At 39.4% G+C, this 22777-nt stretch overlaps 1 long non-coding RNA gene across 2 annotated transcripts in view; it reads left to right on the forward strand.

Annotated features, from left to right (window-relative positions):
• The window catches only part of LOC124154484, a 70090-nt gene that overhangs the window by 42579 nt on the left and 4734 nt on the right, over positions 1 to 22777 (forward strand). For both annotated transcript variants that reach the window (XR_006863934.1, XR_006863935.1), the window contains 2 exons: positions 21113 to 21326; positions 22248 to 22719. This is a non-coding gene — a long non-coding RNA (uncharacterized LOC124154484). The remainder of the gene's footprint in view (positions 1 to 21112; positions 21327 to 22247; positions 22720 to 22777) is intronic.

Genomic DNA, 22777 nt, shown 5'->3' on the forward strand with positions numbered 1-22777 from the left:
TAATGTTTATTTCATGAGGAAAGTAGAGATACAAATCGGCTAATTTCTCGCCATTTTAATTTTCTTCGGATGAATTGATGAAGAAAACTTTTGATACTATTTTCCCGTGCAAGAATTGACGATGATGACTCAACGCTCGCCTACGATTCCCTTTTTTCCTAAGTTGTCGAGTTTCTTCAATCCAGCAGCCATCATCTTTCTCTTCGTCAGATTGTCTCTCAAAACACTTCTCATTGGGGGAACCTTATGCTCCTCCATGCACTTACACGCAAAAATATCGCATAATTTAAAATGTTCCTTTAAAATTGTTTGAGTCTTATACTTCAATAAAACCCTACTTTTGGCCTATTAGTAGTATTAGATTTTCCGTAAGTTTTAGTACTTTCTGTGGTACCGCAAAATCTATTTAGTCATATTCATAATGGAAGAGAAGCGCGTCACCATAGTTCGCACACCTTCATAGCCACTCGAGAGGCGTCTTCATAGAACGTAGTCTCCTTTCCTGCGTGCGCAGGTCTAAAATTATTTCATCACTTCTCTAAAAGTTGTTAACATCGATTTGTTTAACGCCGACGAGGCACCAAATAAGGGACAAGTCGTCTCACAACGCATCGTTTTTTACCGTCTACCATCTTCTGATTTATATTATGAAAGATAAACGACCTCCTAGCAGCATGCGCGGGATGAATTTTGCTGTGTTAGAGGCGTGGGAGGGGGAGAAGCGAGCGTGGAGGGGAAGGGATCGGCCTGCGGCTCTGGTATCCGCGACGCTGCGTGGGCGTTGGAATATTTTCTTCGCGGACGCGGACTCAAATTAGGCATTTTGTGGCTAAACGGTGGCAGATACGTCAAAATGCACGAAATTATTGCCCTAGAAGGGCAGTAACTCGGCAAAATCTATAGGAAATGACCATAAAATATTATATTTTTCGAATTTTGACCCTCCCCCCCTAAATTGCATTTGAGCGAGGGTCAGGGGTTCACGTACAGGTCTCAAATTTTTCAGGCCTTATTTTTGATCAGTCCTACAACTTTTTTTCATTGGGCCAGATGGATTTGAAAAAAATCAATTTTTGCGATCCGCCCTACTGTACAGTCTTGAGTTATCGTAAAATCGTAATGCAGTGTTGTATTCTGCAGGATAACAACACTTCGATTCCTTTTATAGGTTTATCAATCTACGAACAAGCATTCAGAATGCATCTTGATCGTATGTCGAAGAACTACAGTATATGTACACAATATAATCGTAAGACCGCTTCCAGAAGAAATGATTTTCCGCCGGCTGCCATTAGGTAGAGAATAGGCAAGGCTCACAGCGTTGCAGAGAGTTGTCTTGTCTGAAAGCCATCTGAATTTCTCATGAACGGCAGCCAGCAAAAAGTTGTTTGCTCTGAAAACAGCATCAATGTAGCATTGTCTGTATTTCACACCATTGACTGCTCATTGCCAGGCCGATTGAATGGAGGCATGCGAAAAGTCAGCCGGTTTGAAAGCGGCAGCTTTGGAAATGTTACAATGTCAGCAAGAGAGACAAACTGACGAACCCTTAAATGCCCGTGCCTGCGAGCAACTCTCAAAAGAAACAATCGTGGGCACCATGCGATTGGAACGTTTTTTTTTTATCTTTTTTTCGTTTTCTTTTTTTGGCCTCGAATACCCCACGGACCATTTTGGCTTTGGGCACCAAAATCCAATCCTCTCCACCGTTCCGAGCCGGATCCAAAGAACCGACTTTACACGATCGGTTCTCGATACTGCTTCCAAAGGCCAAGAACCGGCAGAACCTAGTGCCGTGTACCGAAACCAACCCATCTCTATTCTATTTCTATCTTATCTCTCTTTCTATCATGAAAGTTTTATCCATGAGTTTAGTCAAGATACAAACATATGATGAATTATTATTATTATTATTATTGCATCTGATTCTTCATTTTACTGGTCAGTAGTATTACTTCGTAAGAGTTTCGTTAGACTCCATAAGCATCGTTGAGCTGATACCGCTCTGCATAATATTTCATCATCTTGTTTATTTTCATTTGTTATTTTATTTTAGCCCCCGAATCTCCATAAGTATTTGTTTATGTAAATTTAAAATGTAGGGCTTTAAAATCTGGTTGGTTATCAAAGGCATTGTTTTGCGGTGAATAAATTCTTGGTTTGTCGTCCAATAAATTGTAAATTTTAGTTTACTGTGAAAAAAAAATTTCCTCATGCACATAATGCCTTTAAATATGTCAGCTCAATATCAGTTCCATTTTTACATGGAAAAAAATAGATTTATTTAGGATTTTTAGAGGATGTGTGCTTGGGAAAAGCAATGAAATGAATAAATTAGCTGTTATCAATAAATCAATACATATTTTTTAGTGTAAATGAACGAATACAGTCAGATCCGGATTTAACGTCCTCGCATTTAACGTTTTTCCGCATTTAGCGTTTATTTTTTGGGGTCCCGATTTATTCTCTATTAGGACAATGTAAAAATTATCCGTATTTAGTGTTTCAGCATTTTGTGTTTTTCCGCATTTATGGTCGTAAAAATTTTTCCCGCTCAAGATTTTTTTGCCCGATTTAATGTTCTTTCATGACGGCTCATGCAAATGCTTATCCAAATCTTCAAATTTCTGCTCATCAGCAAGAAGAGTCTCGTGAAAGTTCACTAATAGTCAATAGAATCTACCGGGGAACACTTCTTCAACTGCTTTCTTCTGGGAATGGAGCACTGGGATCTTCAACTCGCAAGCTGGGTGATTTGTCTTCTCGAAATATTTCGCTCCCCTTCTGATCCAAACACCAGGCACTTTTTGTATCAGATCCAATCTAATGGAGCTAAATCATCCCTTGATACTTCTAACTACCTTATCCTTCACTTCTTGAACTTGATTTCTATGATAGATGACGACTGATGACAAGAGTTATCCTCCGAGGCCCGCTACAATGATGGTTTCCTCGTAATGTTTTCAACTGAGGGCTTATGCCCCTTTCAACTCTACTCTCTATGGGCATTCCATTGTTAGCCCAATATTTTTCCAGTCGGCTACTTTCTCTTTTCAAAAGAGAAGGCCCAATATCATTTGTGCAGTTCACTAGAAGATTCTTTTTATAATCCATTCCAAGGTCAGTTTCCTCAGAGGAACAGCGAAAGGACCGAGGAAGTGTTTCCCCTGTCATGATCGTGAGTGAAAGCATTCTTTCCTGACAGAACAACATTATTTTACATCGTAATTCAGATATCCCGGAGCCCATATACTGACATGCGGCTGGTTGATATCGCTGTCGATTCAAAGATATTTATCTGGTGCTATTATATGTCAAAAGAGAATGACAATCAGAGTTTTGAGGAACTATCACCGTCCATGACTCTAAATAAATCGCTCATGCTGGAAAAAAATCACCTCATACTGACGGTAAAATAGATGAGTGGGGAAAAATACGAAAATCCGGCAGGTATCCCTTGGTGGTTGACTTCGACATCATAACCCTGACGAAATTGCCAAACTCCAGAGGCACTGACAATTTTTCAGATGAAATCCAGTTCTGTTGAAGATTAAACCTTTTCACTTAACTTAAAGTTTAGCTAATCGTCATTCAAGGTCCAACCAAATTTCATTAAAAGCTGCCGAGAAACAAGGTGAGTCGGAGTCAAGGTGATCAGCGCGCCGCATATAAGCAAGTTCTCCCGGCTCCATTCGACCTGCATGAGGCCTCGGATATATGACAAACGAATCTGGTGTTATCATTGAGTTGAATCACCATCGACTTGTACGCATACTGGAAAAAAGAATCTCCTTTTTTGGATGACCTCGAAATCGAAAATGTGCACACAGGAGGCTTATAAATCGTTCGTTTCGCCGAGGCAACAGAAAACGTTAAATTGGCAAAATTCCAGAAAACCTCCCTTTTCCAAGATATTCGGTAATTTAGAATTCGGATTAGCAATCTTCTGCTGTCCCTTTATTTCACTCATCTTTATTGATGCAATGACGATATTTCGAGTACCTACTTACACCTTTCTTATTATTTTAGAAATACTATAGTCACCTATGTGTCACTTTTACAGAAAAAAATTTCAAATTTTCTTTGAGGCTACTGAAATATGCGTAAAATGGAATCACTAATTTCCATAATAATATTCCGTGTGGGAATGCTTTAAAGTTGATGAATATTATAATTTTCTTAAAATATTTCATTGAAACAATTGTCATCTTCTCATTACTAATTTTTACTACCCATTTTTGTAGCTGATTCCTGAAAAGTATTATCCAACTTTCATTTGTCAGAGAACACTTAATCAATGAATTTGTTGCTGCATGCAGCACCTTTTAGTTCCTTAAAATAATATTATTTATTCATAAAAAGCCATTCCAATCATCACAGACCCTAAAACCTTAAAAAAATGGCAAGTCCTCATTTGGTGTTTTTCCGCATTTAGTGTTTTAAATTTTGTCCCTGCTGAAAAACCTTAAATCAGGATTCTACTGTATTAATTTCGCCCCTACCGCTTATCCTGGTGGGTATTCTATAACCCCCACACACCCCGGTATTAGTTACACCAAAACCCCCCCCCAGCCTTAATTCCTATCTGCGCCCGCGTGATGTATGTTCAGAAAGTAAGTTCCGTAAAGACATGATAAAAGGGTCATTCCACGTCAAATCACCCAGAAATTTTCAAAATGACACCCACCGACTCGGATTTTAATGAAATTTTTGTCACTAGCTGCTATCACCTATCTAATGACCCATCAAAAATATTTCCTCTCTCACTCTCATAGTTTGCAAGATATGAGGAGTTAAAGTTTGAGATGTTGGCTCAGAAGTGGTGCTCGTGGGAGTCAAATTCCAGAGTGCAGGGCACAGGGTAAAAATTCATAACTCAGAAACCACATAATATATTTGAATGAAATTTTGACCCCTTGTCTATCCAAGTACATAGCTTCCATAGTAATGTCATTTATTCCCCTTGCATCGTTATGTTAGCCAAAATGATGTCAACAGTTGTTAATTAGCCGTTTTTTTTAGCTCAAAAACATTACTTCATATTTTCAGAATTATCACCAAAAGGCAGAGCAGTTAACTCATCCAATTTTTTTTTTAATTGAAGGTTAATATGTGCTCCAATATACTGTGAAATAAAAATGGTGGTGTTTTGACTGCCACCATGAGTATTTCAGGTTTTACTTTTTTTTCTGCCCCCGTGAGAGGGATTTTGGACACGTACTGTAAGATAATAAGTATAAGTGTATCCATACCTTCATGAGGATATATTTGAAATATTGGTCAGTAAATCTAAGACCAAACATGTAGTCTAGTGAATGTGGCTCTTGTTCATACAATTGTTTTTAATAACAATACTTGGCTTGTGGCAGCTGAGGGGAAAAGAGTCCAAATGGCTCAGAAATGTGAAATGATGCTCTTTTCCTGGAATTTACCCATTTTTCAAGTGTTTAGTTTATGGAAAAATTGGTATCAAAATACATTAGACTCTTACTGTGCATTAGAGGATAAATGGAAATACTAATTTAAATAAAATTATTTAAATAATACACTTCAATGTGTTTAAGGCATCTCCTGAACATCTCTGGAGGCTCTCACGGGCAACTAAACGCTTAACAATACCACCAATTCCATCACATGGGGATTTTCCATGGCTTGTAGCAAAGAATGTCCATGATGACATTAAGGAGAAATCCTGGTAATGCTTGCAAATATTGAGAAATTTTTTGCAGTTCTTGTACCGTCCTGCACAACCATCACTAAAGTAACTCAATTTTTTGACTAAAGTAAATTTTTCCTTAACAAAGCAAAATATTATTCTTTGGGTTTCATAAACAAAAGCTACATCATGCTCCAAATCATCTGACAAGATGCATAAACTGGAAATAATAAGCTGTTTAGTCAGGTGATCTTGAGTATAAATCACAACAGGGTGTACCGTACAACTATCACTTGTCCAGTGATACCCTTGTGCCTCATCCTGGATAACATATGAGTAGTTCTCACTGAAGTCAAAGAGAACAGCTGCTTCATGGGGTCCAAGATTTTCTTTCATTTGCTTAAGGTAGTTTGCCTGTACCTTTGTAATAAATGAACGGGGCACCAGTTTTTCCACTCTTTCAATTAAAGTTAATCGGTACTCATCAAATGTCGCAGTGAAGTTCACCAGTTGATATCTGTCCTTGGAAACCCACTGACTGTATGTAACTTCATCTCTGGGGTCACATTGTTCAAACTTTTTCAGCAGTAAGCTTTTCAATTTTTCACGTGAAGGACTCTTAGAGCAATGTTGCAGTATACAGTCCCTATTATTTCTAGAGCACACGAAATAACCAATTAGGTCCTGGCTTGTTTCCTCTATATTACAGGCATTAAGCAGTAGGTTGACATTTTAATGAATTGTGCAAACACACACTGAATGCGTTCCAGGAGATCCTGCTACCACAAACCATTTTGGACCTAGGTTGCAGAATTTAGAAAAGCCAATTTTAAATCTGGGGAAGTCAAATTTAAAAGTGGAATACAATTCCTTCAAGTTAGCAAGTAATAATCTCTTCTGAACATGCACATTTTTGGAGATACTAATGGAATCTTTCTTTCCAGGCATCATTCTGGAGTACTCATCACTTTCATAGAAAGTCCTAACTAATTGTAATGTTTTATTTTTGCCTTCCCTTTTCTCAATTCAGGTTCAGCTAATTTTCCATTGTCTCTGAAAAGTTCTCTTGCTTGGCAGGCAGTGTACTCACTCACATGAAACTCTTCCATTACTTTCTTCCTGCTCCATGAAGTTGGTACCAATGATAACAGATGTAACTTTCCTTGATGAGTGCTTGATGTGTCAACTTTTTGTTTGATTAAGTCTATGAGCACATCCATATCATGAACTTTCTGAAGTAGTTCTTTTGGGAGTTTTGGGTCATCCTTTTCTGGGTATAACTCTTTATCAAGAACTCTTTTAACTTTCCTTTTAAAATTACTGCATGCTGACTCTACTTTCCTTTTAGCGTAGGTTGACCTTCTGTGAGATGATATGCCATGAAATTTTAAAGGTGACTCCTCTATATCTTGCAGCGTTCTGTTAAGTAGCTCAGTTGATTTTTCTTGGGATACTGTTGTTTGAAAATTCAAAATACAATCATTGCTGTCTTTATCTACTGCTTCAACATCAGAAAGCTCATTTGCAAACCTGGATTGTTTCTGTACTTCCTCCCTACATGGCTGGCATATTTTTATTCCTGGCACTAATTTCCGAAGAGTTGGGATTTTACAGGTCTTTTTTGCAAATTCAAGACTTGCATTTCTCAGTGATTTTGATATTTTCTTCTTGTGGCTCTTAAAAGGATCAAGACAATATATTTGGTAGGTTTCATACTTTTTCAATTAGTATACTCTGTGATGTTCGCTGACATTGGATAGGACTTCCCCAGGTACACCACTTCTGAGAGATAACAGCTGTTTTTGAAGCATACTCATGATCTCAATTTTGTTCAGTTGCACCACTGGTGTGTAGCTTTTTTTGAGGCAATCAGATGCAGTTACTTTTCCAATGCTGCACAGTTCAACAATTTGCTCATTTTGAAGCATAGTGGAGACACTAACCTTTTTTAATGTCGAAGTTCACGATGAGCAGCTTCGCCTAACTCATAGCACACACAATTAATGTACTGGTAAATATACACTGATCGTACACACACAATAAGCTTGGACACCCATGGAGCATCTTCACACAAGAAGACTTGGCAGAAGACTAAAAGTGGTACCCTAGAATCTATTTATTTTGATTTATCATGCCCTCACTGTGATACATTGAAACATTTTATTCTTCCTAATTTAGAGGTTGCACTTAATTCTCTTATTCCTTGGGGAGATGGAATAACACTGGAAAGTGAGGCTGAATAGGTGGGATTGTATTACCTTCTCAAGTTTGTCATGTAATACAATCATATGTGAGGCAGGGGAGAAGGGCACATAATGTCAGCATTATCTCTCCCAGTGAAATAGAAATTTAATACTCCAGTTGCCATCAAGGAATGTGGATATTGGTGACAACTTACTGCATATCTATAAGTAATACCATTTGCTCTGCCAGCTCTTCCATCACCAAGGGTCTGGAAGACCGTACTTCTTCTGTGAAAGTGAGGCTAACTTTGTACAACACCAGTTCAGCGGGACTCATTTAATCACTTTTTCACAGATCTTAACAAACTTGTACATTGCATGTGCTTATGATGACCACTGGTTTTTTGGATTAGTGATTTCTAAACACGAGGAAGAACATGATGTGAAAGTGAAATTTATGCACCCATATGGAAAATCCCCATGTGATGGAATTGGCGGTATTATTAAGCGTTTAGTTGCCCGTGAGAGCCTCCAGAGATGTTCAGGAGATGCCTTAAACACATTGAAGTGTATTATTTAAATAATTTTATTTAAATTAGTATTTCCATTTATCCTCTAATGCACAGTAAGAGTCTAATGTATTTTGATACCAATTTTTCCATAAACTAAACACTTGAAAAATGGGTAAATTCCAGGAAAAGAGCATCATTTCACATTTCTGAGCCATTTGGACTCTTTTCCCCTCAGCTGCCACAAGCCAAGTATCTTATATATAAAAATGAATCGCAAAATGTGTTGGTAAGCGCATAACTCAACAACGCCTGGACCAATTTGGCCAATTCTTTTTTTAAAATGTTCGTTGAAGTCCAAGGATGGTTCTTACGGCGAGAAAAAAATCGAATAATTGCCGGGAAACCCTAAAAACAGCCCTTTTCTTTTTCACACCTGGGACCTGGGACGACGAAATCCAGAGTCGGGACCTGGGACGACGGAATTTCGGATCTCGAAAAAAGATCAACCCACGGCGGGATCAGACTACGGCACCAGTACGATCATACTACGGAATAGACCTACGAATCTGCAGGCGCTCGAAGGGAAGAAAATTTTTTTGACGATTTTCGAAGTGCCGAAAAATTTCAGTCCAGAGTCCGGACCTGGGACGACGGAATTCGGACGACATTTTTCTAAGTCCGAAGCCGGACCTGAGACGACGGAGGGACTTCGAAAAATTTTCGAAAGCGGGGGTCTCGCCGAGTAAAGCAAGACGAATCCCCCAAGCTAGGGCTGAGTCTCAAGAGATCGCAGCGTGGCAGCTGCTCTACCGAGTACAACACCCCGCTCGGTACCAAAGTCGTCTACAGACAATTCCGAGACCCGACGCCGTCCTCAGTCGGTCACCCATGTTCGACCGCTTGGGGGAGGCATCCCGTCGGCGCTGGATACGCCCCGGGAGCCCCGGTTTCCCCGATCGGCAAGTCGGCTCGGATGCCGACGCACCCCTAAGCAAGGCGCGTCGACTAAGAGCAAGAAAAGTGTCTCGAGCCTGCCGGCTCTCGGGCCTCCTCAAATCACCGTTGCCTCATCGGCTAGAGGGGATTCTGCCTTAGAGGCGTTCAGGCATAATCCCAATAATTCACACCGAATTATTACCAGGGTGACGGTTCTGTTCAGGATAATTTTTTGCAAAGAATATAAAAAAGGTAGGAACAAAACACTGCCACATTACAAATTTTTTTGACAGGACGAAGTCTGTCGGGTCAGCTAGTTGTTATTAAAAACAATTGTATGAACAAGAGCCACATTCACTAGACTACATGTTTGGTCTTAGATTTACTGACCAATATTTCAAATATATCCTCATGAAGGTATGGATACACTTATACTTATTATCTTACAGTACGTGTCCAAAATCCCTCTCACGGGGGCAGAAAAAAAAGTAAAACCTGAAATACTCATGGTGGCAGTCAAAACACCACCATTTTTATTTCACAGTATATTGGAGCACATATTAACCTTCAATTAAAAAAAAATTGGATGAGTTAACTGCTCTGCCTTTTGGTGATAATTCTGAAAATATGAAGTAATGTTTTTGAGCTAAAAAAAACGGCTAATTAACAACTGTTGACATCATTTTGGCTAACATAACGATGCAAGGGGAATAAATGACATTACTATGGAAGCTATGTACTTGGATAGACAAGGGGTCAAAATTTCATTCAAATATATTATGTGGTTTCTGAGTTATGAATTTTTACCCTGTGCCCTGCACTCTGGAATTTGACTCCCACGAGCACCACTTCTGAGCCAACATCTCAAACTTTAACTCCTCATATCTTGCAAACTATGAGAGTGAGAGAGGAAATATTTTAGATGGGTCATTAGATAGGTGATAGCAGCTAGTGACAAAAATTTCATTAAAATCCGAGTCGGTGGGTGCCATGCCTGGGTGAACTGACATGGAATGACCCAAAAGAGAAAGTACAAATACTTCAAAGAAATTTATTGCACACATCTCTACCACTCTTACACTAAATTTGGACGTAGATGCCATCCAAATAAATAAATTGACAGCCTTCCTGACCCCCCCTGAGCACCACAAAATGAACAAAATTCCGCAATTTATTGATCTCGCACCTACCACCTATCCTGGTGGGTATTCTATGAGTCACGTTGTTTCGCCACCGTCTCCAATTTCTTTTTCTTACAGATCTCCTCTCCATTTTTATAAAAGTAATAATTACAGTCTTTTACAGATTATAAGACTCCTTTCAGTATGGCACGCACCAGAAAATAAGTCCACTTGAAGGGGGTCAGCACGACAAGACATGAGGACTTGAGTTAGTTCCTTTTAGATCTTATGTGGACGTATAAGTCCAAGCAAGACGATGTTGTATATAATGTATAAATAGTCGTTCAACATCTTGCTGCCTACACCTTCGATATTGCGGTCGAACCTTCTCATATAAGATTCAGGTTATTTTTTTTTAGCTCTATACTTACTGCAACTTATTTGTTGCCAGGTTTAAGTCCACGTAATTGTTAGTATGGATTTTGGGGATTTAAATTATTGTCTATGAATGGGATATTAATTTTTATGCGGCTAATTTCTATCACCAGGTTCTCTCTCTCTCCTTTCCATTTTTATGAAAGTAATAATTACAGTCTTGATTTAGTTCCTTCTAGATCTTATGTGGACGTACAGAGAGTCCTCGTTCTACGTCATCCCGTTTAACGTCGTTTTGCGATAACGTCACGAAAATTTTGAGATTGCAATTCGTTTATCGCACCTTCGCTTCGCGATAACGTCAAGTCTTTTAAATTTCGCACGAGAAAAGCGGTGAAGTGGCAGGCATTGCAGGTTGTTCGTTTCGTGGGCGGTAATACAGTGAGTCCTCGTTTAACGTTGTTGATTCGTTCCTGAAAAACTCGACGTTAAGCGAAACAGCGTTAAGCGATGCAGTGTTTCCCTTAAGAAACATCATCATCATCATCATCACTGGTCAACAATCCTAGGATTGGTTTGACGCAGCTCTCCACTCAGTTCTCCTATCAGCTAATCTTTTCACTCCTACGTATTTCTTCTCTTTCACATCTCTCTTTACTTGTTCCATATATTTTGTTCGAGGTCTTCCTTTTCCATTCTTGCCTTCCACCTGTCCTTCGACGATTGTCTTCATCAGGCCATCATGTCTCAAGATGTGGCCTATAAGGTTGTTCCGTCTTCTTATTAAGGTTTTCATGAGGCTTCTCTTCTCTCCTACCCTTCTTAGGACTTCCTCGTTACTAACTCGGTCGATCCATTTGATTTTCATCATTCTTCTGTAGCACCACATTTCAAAGGCCTCTATCCTTGCTTTCTCCGCTGCGGTCATTGTGTATGCCTCACTTCCGTATAGGAGCATACTCCAGATGTAGGTTCTTATAAATTGTTTCTTTACTTCCATATTTAAGTTTCCCGCTGTAAGCAGGTCTCTCTTTTGGTGGAATGCTCTCTTCGCCTGGGCTATTCTGCTGATAATTTCTTTCTTGCTTCTCCCATCACTAGTTATCTTGCTTCCCAAATAACAGAATTCATCCACTTCTATCAGTTTTTGCCTCCCTATTTTAATGTTTGTCTTGACAATGTAAAAAATTTGAATTGGTTCCTAGCAATCCATTTCTTCGCAAAGAATCCAGAATTTCCTGGGCGAAAATCCGAGGAGGCCGATTATAGGAGCCGTAACTTTTAAGCAGACTTCGTGACCAATCAGGAGATACCTGAACCAGGCCAAAGATAAAGATTAAAAGGCCAAAATGGAAAAAAAGCTGACACTCGGAAGCACGAGGATGAAGGGTGAGTCACTTTTCGTGATGATATGAATTCTTTAACCCGGCGGAAATTGCGAGAAACATAATTCACTTCAGCATGATAACGATTCATTCACAGTGCAACGTTAAAAGGTTGGGAATAAGGCATTATTAAATGAAATGTACAAAATAAATTGAGAAAGTATTTTAATGGCGTAACATCGATATTTTAAGTAACAGAAGAAATTTTAATTGTGAAAACTCAACCTGAAAACCTAAAACTCAACCGATCTCTCCTGCAGTTGCACCTTCTTCCATTCTTTCAATAATATCAAGTTTTTGTTCTAATGTCCTTGTTTTTTCTTCATGCCTGAAGAACCACCAGGATAGCCACTCGTCTTCGTGGACGTTTTTTTCGGTTGGAATCAGAAAAATTTTCGGATAATGGGTAAAAGAGGTGATAATTACAGTAGAACCCCGTATTTACGTTATCGGAATTTATGTTTTCCCGCAAATTGCAAGTTTTTTTCTGGGTCCCATCATATTTCCTATCTTTCAACGTAAATAGAACCCTGTATTTTTCGCCGTGTTTTTTTCGTTTTCCCACCATGTGCATCATGACGTGCCAACTAAAAAAAATTATTTGCCCACTAAAACAATTAATCGTGCATATCAGCTCTTAAAAATTGTCTTTTGGCTTCCTTTCGCGCATTTGTATTTAAAAATACAAGAGAGAGACGTAATTAGAACTATCTTCGGGAAGAATATGAATGTGGCGGGACAAAACGCCGCTAGCGTCGGAAAGTTGAACTACTTCATCTCGTTTTCTGCCAGCGTCGAAAAGATTCACGATATGAAAGTAGGTGTTTTGAGCTATCCAGATATGTAATAATTGTAATGTAAGAACTCCTGAAGGAATGTTGACAATAATCATGTAGTCTATAATTTGATACGAGAGTTTGAACGGAAACCAGACGTGATGAAACATGATCAATGCCGGAGCTATAAAACTTGACCGAAAACTGGGATCATTTGCACTGACTTCATTCAACAGTTGCGAAGCAATTATCGGTTAATTAAATACTTTAAAAACTTATTTAAACTTGAATTATCCCATTCAAATCGCAGTGCATCGCAAACTATTGTAACTTTCAAAAATATTGAAGTCGCACGATAGTTTGTACTACGCTGCGTACTTTGCCGAGGAGTAGTTCAGATACTTGTATGTTGCCAAGTTACCCTCAATTAGTACGGGAAATAGAATTTATCCCGCTTGAAAATGAAAATTCGAGGTGAAAATGCTCCAAATCCGATCGGATTGCAAGTCTCAACATTCAATAGGTACCTACCGTGGTGAAAAATCGCGATGCCATTTAAAAAATGCAAACATTTATCGAAAAAGATAAAATATTTGAAGAATTCCAGGTAAGAAGAAATAGAATGAATTCTATACGAGGAGCTTTTAGGTGCAAGATCATCAAATGTCCCTGCAAATGGCGTCATCTAAAGACCTGTTTACTTTGTACCTAAACTCGTTTGAGTTAATGTCTAAATTTATAAACGCGCAAATGAACACGAAAATGCACCGTGTATTCACCCAACTTGTGCGAATGCATGGACAGAAAATCAAACCTGTTCAAATTTGGTTCATGCATTCATAGTCGAATTTAGGGGAGGGGCACGAGCCCCCTCTCCCCAGGTGCTTAAAAAATAGACAAAGTTTGAATACGGTTATCATGGGTGGATCTAGGGGGGCACGTGCCCCCCCAGACTTAAAAAATTATGCAAGATTTTTAATACGGTCCCGTTATCAATGCGTTCATTTAGTATTACGAGGTATCCTTGTGCCCCTCCCCCCAGAACTAAATCCTGGTTACGGCCTTGCTTGTTCCTCCCCAGAAAGAAATCCTGGATCCGCCCCTGGCGGTCATCATTGCGTTTGCTTTGTTTCGTGTATTACGGAGGCTCAACCATTTAATTCAAAATTAATAACTTTGATATAAAAATAAAAAGAATTTTGTAAAGTCATTACTATATCTTGCTTTTAATCTCAAGACAAGATCGTTTGCCTGTCCAGGCCTTCTGTGCCCCTCCCAGAAAGAAAAATCCTGGATCTGCCCCCGCATGCATTTGTACATGTCCCGTTCCCGTCCACAAAAAACATTCGTGCAAACAGACATTAACTCGTAAGTGTTAAAGTATCATGTAAACAGGCCCAAAGGCCCTTGAGAAAAAGGATTGTACTTCCCACAAGATTGGGAATCGAATATTCCATTGCATCTATAATGGTTGGTTGGATAGATTTAAAAATAGGTGCAGTCTTGTGTACAAGACGGTGAGTGGTGAAAGCAAAGGTGTTAACATAGCAACTCAGTGGTAAAAATCTGAATTGATTAGACTTCTGGAAGGTTACAGCCCAAAAGATATTTTCAATGCAGACGAAACAACGTTATTTTTTAATTTTTGCTGCCAGCAGAAACACTGTGCTTCAGAGGGGAACAATGTTATGGAATAATGCTAAGTGAACAATCACAAAATTAACATTTCCAAAGCCAGTATGTGAGTAAAAGTGAAAATTCTCCATTTCCCACCATTTGCATTTTCCTGCTATTTACACTTTTTTTCTTGGGTCCCTAGATAAGTTTAACATTAGGAGGACGGGAGTTTCGCACTACCTAGAAGGACATAGGCCTCGCATGACGGTAGGGATGAAATTTTAACTTGTTATACGGCATGTAGAAAGTACCGCATGAAAAATAATTAGTTACAGCCAAACTAAGGCCCATTCAACGGAACCACTACCAGTTCAGATATTTGTTTGCCATTCCGAATGCCATAAAAAATACGGCATTGAAAAAGGGAGAGCAAGTTTCGTGGTCTCCCCTTGTTAGATTTTAATGAGTGTTAAATATTGCACACATCCTGCAGTGTAGGCTGAGTATTCTCCCGTATGTTCTGCGTGACGTATAAATCAAAGGATAAACACACCACTTGCTCTAATTCGTCGCTTTTGTCACCTGTGGGTGAAGACGAACTCCAGTCCACTTTGCAGGCATAACCAAGTGCACCATAAGACGAAATCACTGTTCATCAGTCAATCACTTTTATTTAACTAGACGATGCATGGTGATATTGCCAGCAAGCAGGATGTTGATTTCGAGGGAGCTAGTGTTTAATAGCCACAGTCAGAACTGACATGTGAAATTTCTTTGACTTACAGGCGCTTCGGTTGTGTGTGTAGTTATGCCCTGATTAGGTTGTACACTTTGGAGATGAAAATGCGTCAACTGTTTCTATAAATAAAATGTTCATTGTTGTTGTTTTGCTTCTGAGTAAATTTACTAAATAAAATTGAAAAGCTCAATACTTGAATCAGTAGGAAGCTCTTTTAGATCCTGGAGTCCATAAAAATCACACAGATCGATAGAATAGAATTTGTTCTTAAAATTCTATTCTATCAATGTACGCTACATTCTTAGATTAGAAATGGTTTTTAAACATGTTGCAATCAGGATTAAATGTAGCAAATGGGAAACTTATTTGATGTTATGTTCAAATTTCATGCATGTATGTTCACGACCAGCTGATGATTTAAAATAGTGATTCGACATTCAAGTTATGATAGCCTCTTTTGGTATTTATTTTTCTCTTCAATAATTACGTGTACAACATAATGTGCTATACCATAGTTGAAGCTCTTTATTGGCTTGTTTCATTATCCATCAAATCCTACAACCTTCCCTAGAGATGTAATGATTAGAGCGCGAAAAAAGTCTTTCGACTTTTTGTAAAAGTGGGACTTTTGTGGTTTTAAATACAAATCTTCACCAATCTCATCAAATAAAACAGCTTTTAATGACTTTCTTAGAGACTTTTTGGGACTTTTTTGCTGTGGCGGGACTTTTTCGATTAAAAGCGACTTTTCTGGGACTTTTTATTGAAAATACCTGCCTAAGTTAATATTTGGCTGTTGTGACCACACGTGTTCAACTTTGTGTCGGACAAATCTTGTTTTTTATGCGGTGAATACTACACGCAGCAGATATTTACCGTAAAATGTAAGCTATTAACTATTGCTAATGCGGAATTTTATTAATAGCTCCGGAAACTGCCATGAATTCTTTCGATTACTCCACCGTTCATGAAGTAAACCCATGCAGTGCTTCAACTCGAAGGTGGTTTGGATATGTGAGGGTAGAGCTCACCACGTACTTATCCAATTGCATGTTAAATTCACGTATTGTTTCTTTCCTTGGGCCACGTCACCCTTTTTTTGCTAAGGGTGTCCGAAGACTTCACAAAGGGACATTATGAATCAACTTATTTGAACCCGGGTGGTCTGCTGACAAGGGGACAGCGCTACACTGTATGCTAGCACTCTGCTTTTTTGCAGGAGATTAGTGGAAAAATGATACAAATATATGAAAGGTTATCTAGAATAGGGTGATTTCCTATTATTTTTTAATGCCTAAATCGAATGCCATGTGACGTATTTCTGGTTCCCCCTGCCGCCTTGTGAGGTGACTTTGGGGCGAGGCTTGAGCGCTGATACGACGCAGGCTGATAGCAGGTAGCTGAGTACCCTGCTAGTAGGTAGCGCTTGGCTTAAATAAGGATTATTATTATTTTCCTATCAAACGAAGGAAACTTTCCGACCATAGGCAGTTTTAATAGGTGATTATTAAGACATGATTCCCTGAGCTCTGTGCCTCATGCATGCATCGGTAATCTCAGACGATGTAAAACTCCTATCTGCTCGTATAGAAACTAGGTCCCTGTGACGTCACATGAAGTGGCATCGCATGGGCGCCAATCTGGCCTTTTTCAAATGAGGATAAAACTTGACCATTGCCATTCGTCTTAACTGGGATTTCGAAAACCAAATAATTTGTATATTATGAATACACTAATGGTGGGTAAGGAATCGCAATCAATGCATTTCGTTTTCTTTGATGAAGGAAACTACCCTATTTCCGACGAAGTGAATGTCTCACGTTGAGTGTAGATGGCTAAGAAATGAGCCTACATTGTAGACAGGCAAACAGTGCGCTCTTGGCACTCGGTCGAAGAGGAAAAATGAAGGCTCAACAAGGACTGGTGAATGATTACACATTGTATGAACACAATTCTATATATTCGAGTAAGCCACGTAAAGTTTCAGTCATTTTCTGAAGTCCCCAAGCGTCGCAAGACCATCGTCCGCTCGTTTGTGCAGCCCAGCTCAAGAAAATGTACAAGGTGAAAGGACAGGCGTCTTCAGAATCCAAGCTGACTGCGTATGCTTCACTATGCAAGTACCTGCAAGTACTGAGCAACAGTATTTGCTGTAATGCTTGTGAAAAACCGTTAGTATCAATACAACTTTTGAATCTGACGACTTTAATAATTATAATTATTATCTTAAGAATTTTTTGGCATTCCCGAATAAGTCAAAATTGTGAGATAAATCTTTAACTGTACATTTTTTGTGTTTTTAATTATAATTATTTATAAAAATACGAGGACCTATTTTAAGGCCTAAGAGCTATGCTGAATAATTAACTTTAAAAGTAATTGTCATAATAAGTTATCTTTCCCATTATTTTTCAATATATCATCGGACAAAAAGTCACATGTGAAACAGCACATGGACAGCTCATCGCATCTATCTCAAGTGAAATTAAAGGAGACCGTGAGCTTGCAGAGTTTACAACAGAGCCAACTATCGTTTGCAGCCACCGGCGATGAGTTTTCTTTGGACTTGTGCGAGATATTTGTGGCATTGAACATTCCCACTCACAAATCAAAACACCCTCTATTCACATCGTTTATGAAAAAATATTTAAGAAGGACAGTGCATGCTCTTCACAGAGTATGCGAAGAAATTCGCATAAGATTTCCCACTGCAAATAAGTGGGGCTCTACCATTAAGAAGGTAGGTACTTGCCGTTAATAAAACTAAAAATAAATTTTCTAAAAAAATATATTACTGCAGAACTAATGTTTAATATTTTTGTTGGTATTTTTGAAAGCACCATCGTGCGTGGAAATATACAATATATTTTTCTGTGATCTGCCATTGCCTCCGGATCCAGTCCTCACGAAATTTGGAACATGGCTGGAAGCTTGCGTGTTCAATGCACTACACTTTGAGAAAATTAAGAATGTAAGTAATCATTTGTAGTTATGATTGTGACTGATGAATCAATTTCATTATATGAAATAGAATTCCTGCAATTGGGCTCAGTTAAAATAACTACAACTGCACGTTCTAAATTAAAGAGGTAAACTGCATTTTAATTTTTTACTTCAGGTTATACAGACTATTGACCCTGAAGACGATGCAGAATGTATAGAAATTGCTCGAGAACTCTTAGAAGATAGTACACTCCCACTGGAAATGATATGTATTTCAGCATCCTTTGGGTTTTTGGCAGAAAAAATCAAATATCTTGAATCTTCTATCCTGAGCCTCAGTGATTCGGTGTGACAATAATGGATGTGAAGAAGATACTTGAATGAGTAAAGGGTGAATAAGCAGTAATTACGGAGAGGCCAAGGGGCAGGCATTTAATTTTTTACAAAAACTCACCTTAAGTGAAGTGGCTACACTGCGATATGCTCCTATTACAACATGTGAAGTTGAGCGATCGTTTTCGACGTATAAACTTATGACCGAACGTCGCACAGCATTTACCATGGAAAACATAGAAAAATACCTTATCTGTCACTACTTCATTAAATAATTTTTTGGCAATGCAACTCAAAGTGAATGAAAATACGTTTTTTTTTTCTTTATTTAATATCATGAAATTAATAAATAAAATCAGTTATCCATAACCTGTAATTTGACTTTAATTTCCCTATTTAAAAATAAAGATAGATATTGATCAGCTAAAAAAAATACAGGGGTCAACTATATTCTCGCTGATCATCAAAGAAAGAGTTATTCAGAATTAAAAAAAAAATATTTTTAAATTATGGTGATCTACTGTCTTAAAAGTCCATAAAATAACTCTTTAACCCACGAATCCGCATCTCTACCCTCTTTTCTCAATAAATTCAGTTAAATTCAGCCACTTTCTCATGGAAATAACTCAGACTTTTAAGGAGACTTTTTTAAAAAATATTGACGACTTTTTAGGCGACTTTTTTTTTTAAATTAGAGACTTTTTTTCCGCGCTCTAGTAATGATTCTTAAGTAGGTAACACTGAAATATATTCTCATGATGTGGTGTATAAGAATCACCATATTAGTCCATGAATTTTTAGCTTATCCTTCACCACGACGTGGGGTAACAGGGTGTCCACTGGGAAAATCAGGAATCATGTTTGAATTATAAGTCCCTGGAATTATGCGTTAATTACTGTATAAGCGTGTGTAAGAGGCGCACCCCTATTTTGAGCATTGGAGCTAAATAAAAAAAAACTTTTCGGCATTTTTTTATACTATCGCGCGGTGTAGCAGATGTAATGGCCCGAAATTCGGGGGCCATTTGCAAATTATTTCGCGGAGGACAGGGCTGTTTGCGAGGCAGAGGACGATGCACAAACAGCCCTGTTTTTCATAAAATGGGAGATCCGGGAGGAGGAGAAGGAAAGGCAATGACCGAGAGACTGGCAAATAAGAATAAACACCATTAATGGAACGCTCACGGGTTCTAACTTTTGAAGGGGGGGGTCTAGTTTAAAAGATATGTTTTCGCGGAATACCTGGGCTTTTTGAACGTCTCTACGTCATTCGAGAGACACTATATAAAGGTAAACCGGGAGATACTTGAGGTCTTCTACTTCGAGTCTTCGACTACTTCGGGGTGAAGTTTTGATCGCGAAAGGCGTGATTGTGCATGCCTTGATTATTGTAAACTCTTGTCTCGCGCCTGCTTGGCTCGTCGATACCCGCTTCCCGGGATCTGGTATTTTTTGCTTTCACTCTCTTCATACCTTGCTTTTAGGCCCTCTCTTGTGGGCCATTTTCGCCATCAGCTTCCGTTACTTGCGAAATTTAGACTTCATAATCCCTTCCCCCTCCGGGAACTTGGGAAATTCCTCGCGCCCTATCCATCGCTAGGCCAGTATTTGCCAGTCTATCGCCTGTCGCCACAGCGTGCTGCCGCCTTCTCCTGCCTCCAGCCTCCCAGGGTGATTCGTGCCGTCGCCGGAAAAAAAGGTAGAGTTCCTTTTTCTTTTATTAAAATGCAATCCATGACTATCATTGATACCCGACGCCAAGGGCAAGAGCCCACGTTAAAATAGTTCGGATTCGAGTCCCGGCTTATCCGGGGTCGGGTCGCGACACAGACTTAAGCCTGGATTTTCGATAGTTATCAAATTTTCCACTTTCGATTATAATAATTCACACGGCGTTTTTCAGCTAAATTTACATGGTATGTATGGCGCTCGGAGATTAGTAGGTATTCACTTGTAGCCTTATCCTTCTGATGCTTACTAGGTACGGTCGGATCGGTAAACTCAGATGCAAATATCAACGAATAATACCTTCCACCATAGCTTAATATATTTTTTATGACTGCATGGAAACGTGGAATGTCAGGCAAACCAACAGAATTGATATGTAAGTTTCAAAAACACAAAGAATAGAAATTCAGGTGGCTTCAATATCTGGTCATGAGGTCTAAACGGTGTCTTAGCTTGCATTGAATAAATTTAAATTTTAAATACAACATATGCTAAGTAATGTATTCCTTGTCCTTTTATAACCATAAATATAATATTATTTAAAAGTATGTGAGTAATTTTGGGTGTGTTAAAATTCTAATCCATCGCAGTAATAACGTGGCATCAACCGGGATTGTTGTAAAATTTCTTTGACTTAAAGGCACTTTGGTTGTGTGTATACATGTTCTGATTTGGTTGTACACTTTGAAAGACGTTATTTGAGTTAGTGCATGTTACATTTATACATACTATGTTGGTATGCTTGTATTGGAGTTTGGCCTGTTTCTTCACTCTTCTTTGATGTGCGTTCATTGTCTTCCGAGAACAGGGCTCGGGGATATGGCGGATGGGGATAGTGACAAACATTGCGTTTGCTCGCATTGCAGTAAGGAATTTGGCAAGAGCAGTCAGCTGTTGTGCCACGCAAGGACGCACCACTTGGGGGAGCTCCCCTTTGCGTGCAGGGATTTCGGATGACGGTACATCAAGGCGAGTGACCTGACCCAGCACGCAAAGAGCCACAGTGCCGTCAAACCGCACAGGTAAAGTCATGAACTGAAAGTCTCCTCTCGTGGAAAAAACTTCAAATTGGAGGTGGAAGGAATTCTAAATTTTCTCTCGTCCAATTCGTGAGTGTTTCTTAGATCTTTCCCTCCGTTGAGGATGTCTGTTTACCTGTGAAGCTGTGATGTCGTGGAATCATGTGGGCCTTTTTGTCTTTTCAGAATACTCTGTGAATTTGATGATGAAACGCCTGAAAAAAAGTCTGCTTTTGTTCCACGTAGCATTCTGCAAAACCTAGTCAGCTTTATTGAATTTGTGCGATGACTTGGTTTGATATTTCACATTCATATTTCTGGGTCGAATTTGGCAAAGATATCACCTTGTTCTCCAACCCCTCTGCTCTCATATACAAATTGAATCAGTTACACAGCCTGAAAAAATTGATTTCACCCTCGGCCATTGGGACGGCTTTTGGGGTAATATGTTGATGTTGTAATCGAGATTGATGATGCTTTCCAGGTGATTATAATATTTCAGGGCATCAGAACTCTTTCAAGGGCGCTGGAAAAATTATAGGCTTGACAATATTAAGAAATCTCTTCTTTTACTATTCTAAAAGCCGTTTTACACGGTACATGGAATTGTGCAATCTGACATACGTCCGAAGGCGCAATCAAAATTGTGTCGTGTAAAGCAGTGAATTGCTAGAACACATGCGAGAATGCGTGGATGCGAGATGGCAGAATAGCCCGTTCTAATTTCGTTCATGCATTCGTGCAATTCCACGCCATTTTAGAAATTAATGCACCTCTAATCTGCGCAATTCCATGCCCCGTGTAAATCGGCCTTAAGAATTCATTATTTCTGTCATGTAGTTTCTGTTCGCTCATCGTGACATTTAAATTTTTACGCTGATGTTTATCCTATCATTACAAAACCCTTGCTGCCTTCCACACAAGAACCATCGCATTACCTTGGGTCACAGCCTCCGGCATCGCAGCCAGCTTACCAGACCCTGTCCCTAGAACAAGGCTTTCGACAGCTTCTCCCGGCCACCGCACCCGGAATTCTGCCCACACCCGCAGACCAGGAGGTTCTAGGGCTGCTTACGCTCCCGGCAAACAACAAGGACTCCCCGAAGCACACCAGCTCCATCTCTTACTCACATTGGGGTCTGAATGGCCGACTCTTTCGACCACTACGAGGAATATTGGGTACAACCATACTAGGATCCTTGCCATCGCCGCCACCCATGGGTGGGAAACAGCATCACGGGTATCGACTCCAAACGAGATCCTGCGGCGCCTGCACACACTATTTGTGGGTGCAGATGGGGGAGAGGCCCTTTGCGTGTGGCGTGTGCCACAAGTGCTTCTCGCAGAAGAGCACGCTCAACCACCGCGCAAAGACGTACTGAACGCTGTTCGTTGGGTGAGGGAATAATAATAATAATAATAAATATATGCCTTTATTCGTACGAGGTTGAGAC

The sequence above is a fragment of the Ischnura elegans genome, chromosome 1, assembly GCF_921293095.1.
Source record: "Ischnura elegans chromosome 1, ioIscEleg1.1, whole genome shotgun sequence".
Taxonomy (NCBI): domain Eukaryota; kingdom Metazoa; phylum Arthropoda; class Insecta; order Odonata; family Coenagrionidae; genus Ischnura; species Ischnura elegans.